Below are 11231 nucleotides of genomic sequence, written 5' to 3'. Positions count from 1 at the left end.
ATGGGCACGCAGCGGCACGGCCCGCGGTGACACCCACCGGTGGGTCGCGCTGCGGCTCTGCGGCGGCGGCCGCGGCTCCCGGAGCTCCCGCACGGCCCTTCCCTGGGCAAGGCTACTCGATAGAAAGAAAGCCTGTCTGAAACCGAGAATGAAGCACAAAGCAGAAGGTCTCAGACCTACCTCTCCCCACCACAGCAGTGAGTCAGCCGGCCTGCCCGATGATAAGGGGCAGCCGAAGCAGAGAGCGGGCGCACTACAGGGCACGACCCCCCTCCCTCCCCTGCCTGCTGAGCCAAAGAGAAGCTCCCCCGGAGCGCCGCCACGACCCCCCCGCACTGAGGGGCCGCCTCAGGGCGCAGCCCCCGCACTCGCGGTTCTCACGGGCCTCGCGCACCGGCCGCTGCCCGGCCCACCAGCGCCCCCGCGGCCGCCGACGGCTCTGCGCATGCGGCCGCAACGCCCTCTCGCCCCTCCGTCGGCAGCGCCTGCGCAGTCAGCCTGCCGGCCTGGGCGCGGGGCCGGGCAGTGCCCGGGTGCCGCTGCTGGCGTGGTCGCGGTGCCTCCCTTGCCTCCCTTGCTCCCTTCCCTCCCCTCCCTCCCCTCAGCGCCGGCCCCTTCCTCCTTCCGCAGGGCCCTGCGGGTGGTTTGAAATTCACCGCAGTCTCTCACCCGAGTTCTCGGTGTGGCTGTAAGCGCCAGGCTCTGAAGGGGAGGAGGCAAGAGCGCGGGGCGGGGAAGAGGGGGGCGGCCTGGAGCGCTGCGGCTCGTCTGTGCCAACAGCTCCGGTTCCTGCAGCCCCTCACGGGGAAGGGGCGGGAGGGGGTGGTGGAGAGGGTGCTGCGAGGTAGCAGCTGGGAGGTCCGTGTCTGGCGGGCACCGTGGTCCGGTCTCTGGGCGTGGGGAGTGAGGGAAGGAAGGAGCCTGAGCCGATTCCGGGACCCACGAGCCCCTCGCACCCGTGGAAGCGGTGGAGGGCAGAGTGAAAAATTCCCCCTCCGTACTGAGGCGTCCCGGTGCTGCGGCAGGCTGGCCCGCAGGTAAGGCTTTCTGGGGCCCAGGCAGGGAGCGGGCGAGGGCTAGGGGCAGGAAGGGTGTCCCAGACACAGAAACCCGAGCGGCGAAGCGGTGTGGGAACCCAGTTCTTCGGGTTTAGAGGAGCGGCTCAGCCGGAACTGCCTGGTCAGACCGGTGAGCTGAAAGGGAAGCGATGGCTTGGGGCGGTGGTGTGCGCCCCTTCCGTGTGGCCGCGATCAGACCTGTTGCGGGCGGGCCAGAGGAAGCCGGGCCCGGTCCGAGCCCTTCCGGGGGGAGCGATCCTTCCTCCTGGCCCGCGGGGAGATCCCTTGCGATCCTCGGGGCTGAGTGGAAACGGCAGAATGAGGCAGAGAGGGAGAAAGAAAGATGTGCTGAAATCCCTGCTGTGTTTATTTCGGTGCCTTTCTCTCTCGCAGTTCCTCGGGGCACGTTACCACCGCTTCGCTGTTCCCAGAGCAAAGTAGGGCGTGCCCCCGCTGCGGCGGGCTGCGGTAGAAGTCAGTCAGGCTTGCTAATGCTTAGGCATTTGGGATTTATTTGTTTCGGAGCACGTTTCTTTATTCTTAGTATACCTTGTTGCTATGATTGTAAAGAGGCTGTTGATGATGATAAGAGAGATGGGCACATTCGTGACTTTGGAAGGAGCCCGAAAACAGCTCTGAACTGTGTTCTGCTCCATGTGTTTTAAGTGATTACCAACTTGAATCCTAGCGTGACGCTTTGAAGGACAGTGTTATGTATTTCACTGATAATAAAAACATTTTGTAGATGAAGCGGTACTGCGTTGAATTTGTATGATCTACTCGGTCACTCACTCATTTTAGAGAGACGTACATTTTTGGCTTGAAATGAGGAAGATCTAGGATCATTTTTATCCCTTTAAACTATCGATGTTAGCATAAAATATCTATGGAGATGTGGGGGGGGGAAGCTTATTACAAATTTCCTATAAGATTAAATCAGTGCTTGTTCGTTCTTTAAACATTCATTGTGTCTTGATTGTAAAGCGAGGTAATTAAATATACTGGGGCCCAGAAACAGTTATCTTCTTAATATACATCTGCTTCCTTGGTTAATATAATTGCTTAGTGATAATGTAAGAATAGATGAAAGGTGCTTTAGCAATACGAAATTGTTTGACGTACATGACATGCTTTACTGTTGTTTCCTGTTACTTGGGTTTGGAGATGTTTACCTTGCTGTGAAGTCAGTTTTACCTGAACTGAATTCTTGGCTGTGACTGAGAACTTGTGAATAGAAGACAGTTGTGTGCAATGTCTCAGGTGTAAGTTTGTTGCCCTAAACATCGGTACTTCTTGTGAACTGACACCAAAGGATTTGGGGTTTGTCGTGTTTTTGTTTTTTTTTTTTTCCCCAGGGTCCCATTGTCTCAGAAGATGGCATAGTACTTTAACACATGTGAACTTTTAGAAAGTGCTGTTTATATTTGACTCCGTGTAGTGGGGATCTGTAGAGCATATTAAGGCCTAGACTTTCACGCAGTGCACAAGCTGTCAGTGCATATATCCAAAAAACCTAGATCGGTATCATATATAATTGAATGCCTCTGGCATATAACGTCAGCAGAGGATTAGAAACAAATAACGGATTTGATACTATGTTGCTGTTTGTGTTTATAAGATCCTAATGTGAAGGTGTGTGGTGGTAGTCATGAGTACAGTCCAGTAGCGTTACAGAAAATTATTAGAACTGCTTTCTGAGAAAGTAATCCAATTTTATTATTGTCGTATCTGGAAACTAGGTAACATGTCAATGTAGGTAATGGACATTCTGTGATTATTACACATCCTTCAAAAATTTTATGTAAATAAATAGAGTTTATGTAAATAGTGCTTGTCTGCTTGTGAAGATGATAAAGTTCACGTTTTCTTGAGTTAGGCTAGCAGAGTTAGACCTGCTTCTACAGAAGAGGTGAAGGGGTGCCTATCAAAGGGCCAAGTGAGAACAAGTGTTTCTAAGCCTACCAGTCTGCCACCAGAGCAGAAATGATGTCAACTGATAAGAGTTTTCTCCAACTGCTGTTTCATCTAAGGGGTACTCAGGACAATCTCTTCCTCTTGCTTCGGTAGCTTTTCTTTGTTGTACTGTAACTGTATCACTAGTAGAAAAGAGTGTAGGAGTGTATTAAATTGGTAATGGAAAAATATTTTAAATAGTTGCAACTTGTTACAGAATTTGGGTTGTTACCATGGAGCTTTCTATTTGTTTCATTAAAAAATATGGAGCCTCAATATAGTAGCAGTGTTTTGTTTTGGTTTTTAATGAGCAACAATTCATTCTTTTGCAAAATGACAGAAAGGATACTTATTTTGAAAAAGTTGATAGTGTAAAAATGATGGTGGTTTCATTTTAGAATAAACACTTCTGGAAGAATCTTGTGGTTTATTTTTTATTATGCATTTTCATAATTTTTTGTGGTGCTGATTATAGTATTGTCATTTCCTTATGTTTTAGAATTGCATTTGAATTCTTAGTTTGTTCTTGTATCTTCAGCATGTATGGTAGCACTGATTCTAGAAAAGTCCAGCTGTGTTACACTGCTTCTCTGAAGCCTACATATGATTTACATTGTTCCCTGAGAGATCCTTTGGTGAATGACTATTATGAGAGCTTTGCAGATTCTTCATGTCACTGATAATAATATCCTCTATGTAATGTTTTATTTTGTGCAGCTGACTGGTGGAGAACTCATACTTCATAAAATAAGTGCCACCACTTGAAGCTGCATCACTGCATGATGTTGTCTAGGAATTATGGTAATTGGCAAAGACTGAGGAAGGTCAGCAAAGATAGCTTGGTGGATCTGTAGGTGTTTCATAGTTCTACAGGGCTGTAGGATACCTTGGTACATTTACTGTCTTGCTTTGCTTTAAGTTTGCCAGCACTAACCAGGCACCCATTACATTTTATGGATTCATCAGGCACTTGCAGACTCTTGCAAACTGCATAATGGCTTTTTGATTGTCTTAACTGGTCACTTCCTGTTCCTCTGTAGCTTCATAACACCAACAAACTGAGAGATTTCAACTCCCTCTAAGGAATTGTAATTCTATTACTAAAAAAAACACCATGAACTTATAAGAAATTGTATTTCTCAGATTTTAAAATGGCAAATATACTGCATTGAAGGTATATTTTTTCCTGAAAAAGCTGGCATGAGCTCGTCCACTCAGCGCAGAAACTTTGTGCCAAGGGTTTCTGAAGTGGGCCATGATTAGAGACAAGCAGTTTCTTTAAAATGGAAACACTCTTCATCAACTGGAATAACTTTGCCTTCAACATAATGGTAAGCACTGTAATCTTTTGGCACATTGTAATTATATGCTTTTTTCAGTCTTTGCTTTTTCCCTTTCATATTAGACTCTTTTACTCATAGTAGCAGCTTTTTTGCAATAGTTTGGTTTCAGTTAATATTATTCTGAATGAAAATTCTTAATGAGTCCTTAAAACTATTGCATTAAACCCCAGTCTATTTCTCTCTCACTCCCTACACACCCCTTTGTTGGGTCATGGTCACCCTGTGATCATACAACCCTTTTTCTTTCTCAGGTGCTTTTGGACCCATGAGCAGGCATATAAATTGCAAAGAGAGTATCCTTGTGTAGGGTCTTTCTTCTGAGAAAGACTTGTGTCCATCTTACATAATTTTAACTCATGTAAAGTAATGTATTTTTATTCTATGTCTATTTGCTTTGTCTCCTTTAGAGCTTGCTTTGACAAAGCACTGAAAAATCAATCAAACAAGATTGTGATTTCCAGTATGATTCTTTATGTCCCTTCTGAAATACAAATGCAGCTTCTGCTGTTTTGTAGTACTAATACTTTTGGCTTTTTTGTAGCTTTGTGTTGCTAGAGCTGCAGTTTTATGAGACAGTTGTTTAAAATTACTGGATTGAGTTTTCTACTGTTCTTCTGAGCACATTAACTTTTACAACTTAGCTTTAATTGTGAGTATGGTAGCTTCCATACCTTCACTTATCAGCAGTATTCATTTCTTGAAGTAAAGAGCAAGTGTTCAGTTAACTTAAGAAGTATATGTAGATCTTTAATTTCATCATTATTGCACAGTACTACTGCTTCTTAGTGCTTTCTTTTTAGTTAGGTGTTTGACAAAGCTTTTGTTCTGTGTATGTATTGCACAAGTATTTTTTTCAGTATGTTTAATATTTGTGGAACTGACAAAAATCAAAATGAGTTACTACTGTTTGTGATTTATCAGTAACCTGTGATTGGTTTTTCAGGTGAGGAATGGGGTTTTTTTTCCTCTTGCTTCTTACATTTATCCTTCATATGTATTAATGTTTCTAACCTTACTTGTCCAAATAACCTTGATTCAGATTCTAGTTCTAACAGCCAGTGGTTGTAGAGAAGGGTTGTTCTTTTCTATTGTTGAATATACAGAGATTGTGTCTACACAGGTGAATTTTAATTATCTTGTACTCTTGGTTGAAAGAGAAAGGGAGAATTTTGGTCTGTTATTTATAGCTTGTTCACACTACAGTATCTGGATGCCTTGTATGTATGCAATGCCAAGTATGCTGGCAAACACCCAGGCATTTAGAACAGGTGGTGCCATTGAAGGTGGTGAGTGATAGGCCTTTAAATTATAGTGTAGCTTTTTTTTTAGTGTAAGATGGGTCACACTTTTTTTCTAGGAAGCAAGAAAGAAACAAAGAGAACTCAAAAGGTAATAAGAAGACAAGTAGACAGCGAAGACTTTGGGAAGAGTTAAGATTTATATATGCCTGAAGTGAAGACAAACTAGAGAGAATTTGAGAGATTTCCTCACAGGTATTTTGGTTTGTTTGGAGACTTCAGACACTTCAGTGTTCTGGAATGAAATACAACAGGATGTCATTTCATCCAGTGTGTAATACAGTGTGTAACCCTGCCTATAGTAAGAATTAAGCAAGTAATAGATGTGACTCGAGAATTCTGAACTGTAAATGCAGCAGATATTATAATGTTCTTTCCTTTTATATTGATTTACCTGAATGATAAAAGATAATAGCAAGCTGTTCTTTGTCTGGTTGTGTTTTTGGGTTCTCTTTAGCTATTTTTTTGTGAAAATTCTAATGTTACAGAACGTACTAAATTCTTTATCACATGCAGCAAAATAATTTTTCCTGTAATTAGAAAGTTATGGAAGTGAAGCATCTCAGAAATATTTCTACGAGCATATGAAGTATTGGTATCTTGTATTTTCCCAAGAAGTAACATCATGATATGTACAGTATTAGACTAATTAGTGTATTAGCATTAGGTTTAGATTTCTGTAGTAGTGAACTGTATAACAAGAAATTAAATACTCTGACATATATCAGCCTAATTAAAAGTTACATGTAATGGAAGAAATGGTGTCAAGACCCGTAAAGAAATATTAAGCATCTTATTAAAGAAGGTTTATACTGAGGTTAAATTTCAAAGTTGACAGCAATAATAACTATAGAATCATATATTTTCTTTTGGAAGAAATCTCTGGAGGTCACCCTTTGCCCAAAGTGTGGTCAATTAGAACCATTTTTTCAGAGCCTTGTCTAGTTAAGTTTTTGCTGTCTTCAGGTATGGACACTTTTCACAGCCTCTATAGGCCAGTGTTTAGCTGTTCTCTGTTCTTCAACTCCAGAGTCCTCTATTTGTACATGATTGCAATTGGATATATCAACACTCTAGATTTGCATGTTCCTTTGCTATTCTCTAGTGTATGCTGTGCTATGCCCTAATGCCTGTGCCAGTGAGAGCATACCTTACAAGCTCACATTCATGCACTTAAGGTGTGTACTGACCCTCCCTGTACTGACCATCTGCTAGCTGGAGAGCAGGAACTTGGATCCTCCAGGAGGGATGCTGTACTGTCTGGCCTGAACAGATAGTATGATAGTCAGAGGGGTGACTTCTGGCAGCATCAAAACAGTTTTTGACTGATGCTGTTACATTTCCAAGGTTTCTCACACTGGTACAGACTTTCAATTTTATTTTGATTTTATATATATTTTCAAGAGGAATCCTTTATTTCAAATACTTCTTTCTAATTTCCTACTTATTGTTTAGTATAACTGGTGATCCTCTTGTTCTTCAGTGTGACCAGTTTTGGGCCAATACCTTGTCAGACAATTTTGCTTATTTGATTTACAGACACAAAAATTCCCATCTTCACATTTGTTATTATCCAGACCATTTTGCCAAGGATGGGCCTTACAAACCACCAAGCAGTGGCCCTACAGGTTGCTTAGTCCTTCATAGGTTCCCAGTGTTCTTAGAGTAGCCTTTCTCTTTGTCCTTATCAGCCTTTGCCTGTTTTGACTTCAGCTGAGCTTTGGCTTTCCAAATTCCTTTCCTAACTCCTCCTTGTAGGCAAAGGCAAAATCTCTCTATACCTTCTGGGTAATCTGTCCCTGCTCCCTCTTGTTTTTGGGCTCAGTCAGAGTTGTGTGCTCATTCTAAGTGAGAAGCATGGCAGATGGCTGACAAGGATGCCACACTTTCCTTCCTCCACAGTGACTGTCACACTTAATCCACTGCGAGACTGGGATGAAGTGTGTTTTGCTTATTTAAAGCATCAGCATCTAATTTTTATGAATTTACTACTCTATGTCTATAAATTAGTACTGACTGTTAATCTGAACATAACTATACTAAAAATAGCTATACTCATTACATTCCCCAAGTCTGCCAGGTAAGAGCATTTCACTGAATTAATAAACCAAAGTTAGGTGCCTGTTAGAAATGGTATGTTGTTTAAAGGATGTGAACAAATGCAGTTCAAGTCTATGATATGTGCATTTATTCTGCAGTTTTTGCTTATGTGGTAAATACTTAAGAAATATGACCCTTAATGTACAAATTAAAATAATTTCATTTCATGCTTAGTGACTTTCAGTAGATAGGTTGGAGTTCTGTTCTTACATGAACTGATCTGTTGTAATACCAATTTTATTATTTTTCTCATGGCTAATGTGTAACCTTGTCAAAGCCTTCTGTAGTAGGGAGAGTATTATATTGTGTTGGTGTGACTTCTAGTTTGGACCCTATCTGCTTTTAATATCGGAAGTCAGCCAGTAAGAGTTTGTGAAAAAAGATGCAGATTTTTTTGAGATGTTTACTCTGAATGTGGACAGCAATCTGTAGCCCTGAGCTTAAACCTTTACCACAGAGATCTACAAACTGCTTCTGCATGTATTTATCTAAATTAACCTGAGTACAAAACATGTTTGCTTGCTTGTTTTTAAGACTAAAAATACAAACTCTTATCAAATGGATTAACAGTGGCAATAATCGTGCCGGGCCTTATCCCAGAGTTTCCCTTTACCCTGATTTGGAGCTCTGCTGTCCTACTTCTAAGACCCTTCTTAATCTCTGATAAGTGTGCTGGTACCTAATACCAGAATTAAAGCCAAAACAAACAATAACAAAGTCATGTTGTGGAAGAGTAACAAATAAATTGAACCATGAGTCACGGACAGGTGTTAAAAACACTCCCTAGCAGGTGAGTCCTGTATATTGGTCTGAATGTCTGTATTTTATCCAAACAATTTGCACTGCTAAATGAATGAGCAGCCTAGGAAAGAATGGATGGAATCCAGGGGTGTACTTATGTCCACTCTGCCCCATCAGGAGTGTGTTCCTTACTGGACAATAGAACTATATCTTCTGTGACCCATTAAGGTACTGTAGTTTTATTCCTCTGTTATTTATCTGCAAACACTGCAAACTCTCCTTTAAGATCTTAACAGAAAGGAGTTCTTTTGCACTTGCAGTATTGATCTCAGAATAGCATCTGGAAATTAATTGTTGTATATATAATTGTTGTATCTGGTCTGTGCAGATACTGGCTTTTAAGAAGGGGAACATGTAGTTTCACAGTATCACAGAATGGATAAAGTTGGAAGGGAACATGGAGGGTCGTCTGGTGCAACGTCCCTGCTCAAGCAGGGCTGTCCTAAAGCACATTGCACAGTGTTGTGTCCAGACAGCACTCTGGACACAGTTCTTGAGTACCTCCAAAAGAGAAACTCCACAACCTCTCTGGGCAGTCTGTTCTAGTGCATGGTCACCTGCAGAGTAAGGGGTTCCACCTTCCACATGTTCAGTGGCACTTCCTGTGTGTCAGTTTCTATCTTTTTCCTCTTTTGCTGTTGCTCAACACTACTGAGAAGAGCCTGGATCCTTTCTCTTGACACTCTTCCTGATACTTATATATATTGTTGAGGTCCCCTCTGAGTCGTCTCTTCTCAAGGCTGAACAGGCCCAGTTCCCTCAACCTTTCATCATGAGAGATGCTCCACTCCCCTAATCATCTTTGTTGTCCTCCATTGGACCCTCTCCAGGAGCTCCATGTCTCTCTTGTCCTGAGGAGCCCAGAATTGGACACAGCACTCCAGATGCAGCCTCCTCAGGGCAGAGTAGAGGGTCAGGATCACCTGCCATGACTGCTGGCAATGCTTTTCCTAGTGCACCTCATGATACCATTGGTGTTCTTGGCCAGCAGGACAAACTGCGGGCTCATAGACAGCTTGTTGTCCACCAGGACCACAAGGCCCTTTTCCACAGAGCTGCTTTCCAGCAGGTTGGCCCCCAGGCCATACTGGTGCATGGGGTAATTCTTCCCCAGGTGCAGGACCCTGTACTTCATTGAATTTCAAAAGGTTCCATGCTGCCCATCTCTCCAATTTGTCAATGTCCTTCTGAAGGACAGCCCAGCCCTTTAGGGTATTAGCCACTCCTCCCAGCTTTGTGTCAACAAACTTGCTGAGGAGGCATCTGTCCCTTCATCACTGATGAACAGTTAAACAATACTGGGCCCAGTATAGAACCCTGGGGGACACCACTAGTGACAGGCCTCCAACTAGACGCTATGCTGCTGATTATGACCCTCTAGAATCTGCTGTTCTGTCAGTTCTCAGTCTACCTTGCTGTCTACTCATCCAGTCCACACTGCTTGAGTTTACCTGTGAGGATACTGTGAAAGACAGTGTCAAAAGCCTTGTTAAAATTCAAGGTAGACAATGTCTGCTGCTCTCCACTCATCCATCCTGGTAGTCTCATGGTAGGAGACAGTCGGTTTCAACTCTTTGCTGTCTTTTTTCTCAGCAGCATATATTCTATTTGCCTCATCTGAGCACATGAAGAATAGTAAAATACCTGTAAAATTTGAAGCAGAATAAAAATCTTCTTGCCTGCAAGGAAAAGAGAGGACTAGCAACATAAAGTTAAAGGGGGACAAAAAAGGCGTAGAAGCTAAAATATATCATAAAAAAAAAAAAGTGCTGTGATGCTACTTGGTATCTTTGAGTGCCAGAAAGTACTCCAATGTATTTTGGCTTTGTGATTGCTTCATAAAAATAATAAAGTAAAAACTCTGCTTGTACAAAAACACCTGTCATATTTTCCCTCCTTCTCCTTTGAATCAGCTGTAATCAATTACTGAATCTTTGCTGGTTAGACCCAGTATGAAAGGTGGTTCTTGTACCAGTTCTGTTTCAAAAGGCTAGCCAATAGTAGTTCGCTTCTAGACCTGTTCTATTTGCAGGAAGAAAGGTGTTTTTGCATGCCCTGTGTGGGATACTTGTCCTTGTTGATATGAAATAACTGGACTACCACCAAATTCTAGTCTGACATTGGGAAGGACCTGGATGTCTGGAAGTAGGATTTCTTTAGGATATTTGAAAAAAACTAATGGAGATATTTTTTGTGTGTGTAACATTTTTCTGTTTGTGGCTGTATGGGCTGTTTTGTTTTGTTGATGACTTTTATATGCTTGCAATTGATAAGCGGTTTCTGGAAGAAAACTAAGAGGGTACTTTTTGTATTCTGGGTACATGATGCTAGCATGTTTCTCTCTCCATTTCCCAAACTGTGAAAGTTGGTATGCAAGAGAATGAGGTTTTAGCATAAAAATGTCTTTATTTCTACCGTGGTAAAACTTCTACTTTAGAAGACAGCAGTTCTCCTTCAATTTCAACTGAATGAGAACAGTTGTATTAAAATGTAAATAAGGCCCATCTAACCTGCTTGGATGCTTAAAAAAGTTGGTCAGCTGAATCTGTCTTTGCTGTTTTGGAGAGAACTCTAATGATCATGTAAATTTAATTCTTGAACCCTTTGTTGCTTATAGTTTTTTTCACATCCATAAATTGAAAGGTTACTTCTTTTTAGGAGTTATGCAAAGTGATAGA

General features: G+C 42.2%; 1 protein-coding gene across 9 annotated transcripts in view; it reads left to right on the top strand.

Annotated features, from left to right (window-relative positions):
- The first annotated feature begins 176 nt into the window (after positions 1–176).
- The window catches only part of LRRFIP2 (LRR binding FLII interacting protein 2), a 61675-nt gene continuing 50620 nt past the window's right edge, over positions 177–11231 (top strand). For 4 of the 9 annotated variants that reach the window (XM_051798742.1, XM_051798740.1, XM_051798741.1 and 1 more), the window contains exon 1: positions 515–1037. The gene's annotated coding sequence lies outside the window, so the exon portion shown is untranslated. Of the gene's footprint in view, positions 198–440; positions 1038–11231 lie in introns of those variants that run through there. The other 5 variants (XM_051798744.1, XM_051798743.1, XM_051798735.1 and 2 more) reach the window with 4 other exon arrangements.

The sequence above is a fragment of the Manacus candei genome, unplaced genomic scaffold, assembly GCF_025592945.1.
Source record: "Manacus candei isolate 608988 ecotype Guabito, Panama unplaced genomic scaffold, ASM2559294v1 h1tg000049l, whole genome shotgun sequence".
Taxonomy (NCBI): domain Eukaryota; kingdom Metazoa; phylum Chordata; class Aves; order Passeriformes; family Pipridae; genus Manacus; species Manacus candei.
The sequence above is the reverse complement of the archived record's forward strand: the minus strand, read 5'-3'. Positions and strand labels throughout refer to the sequence as shown.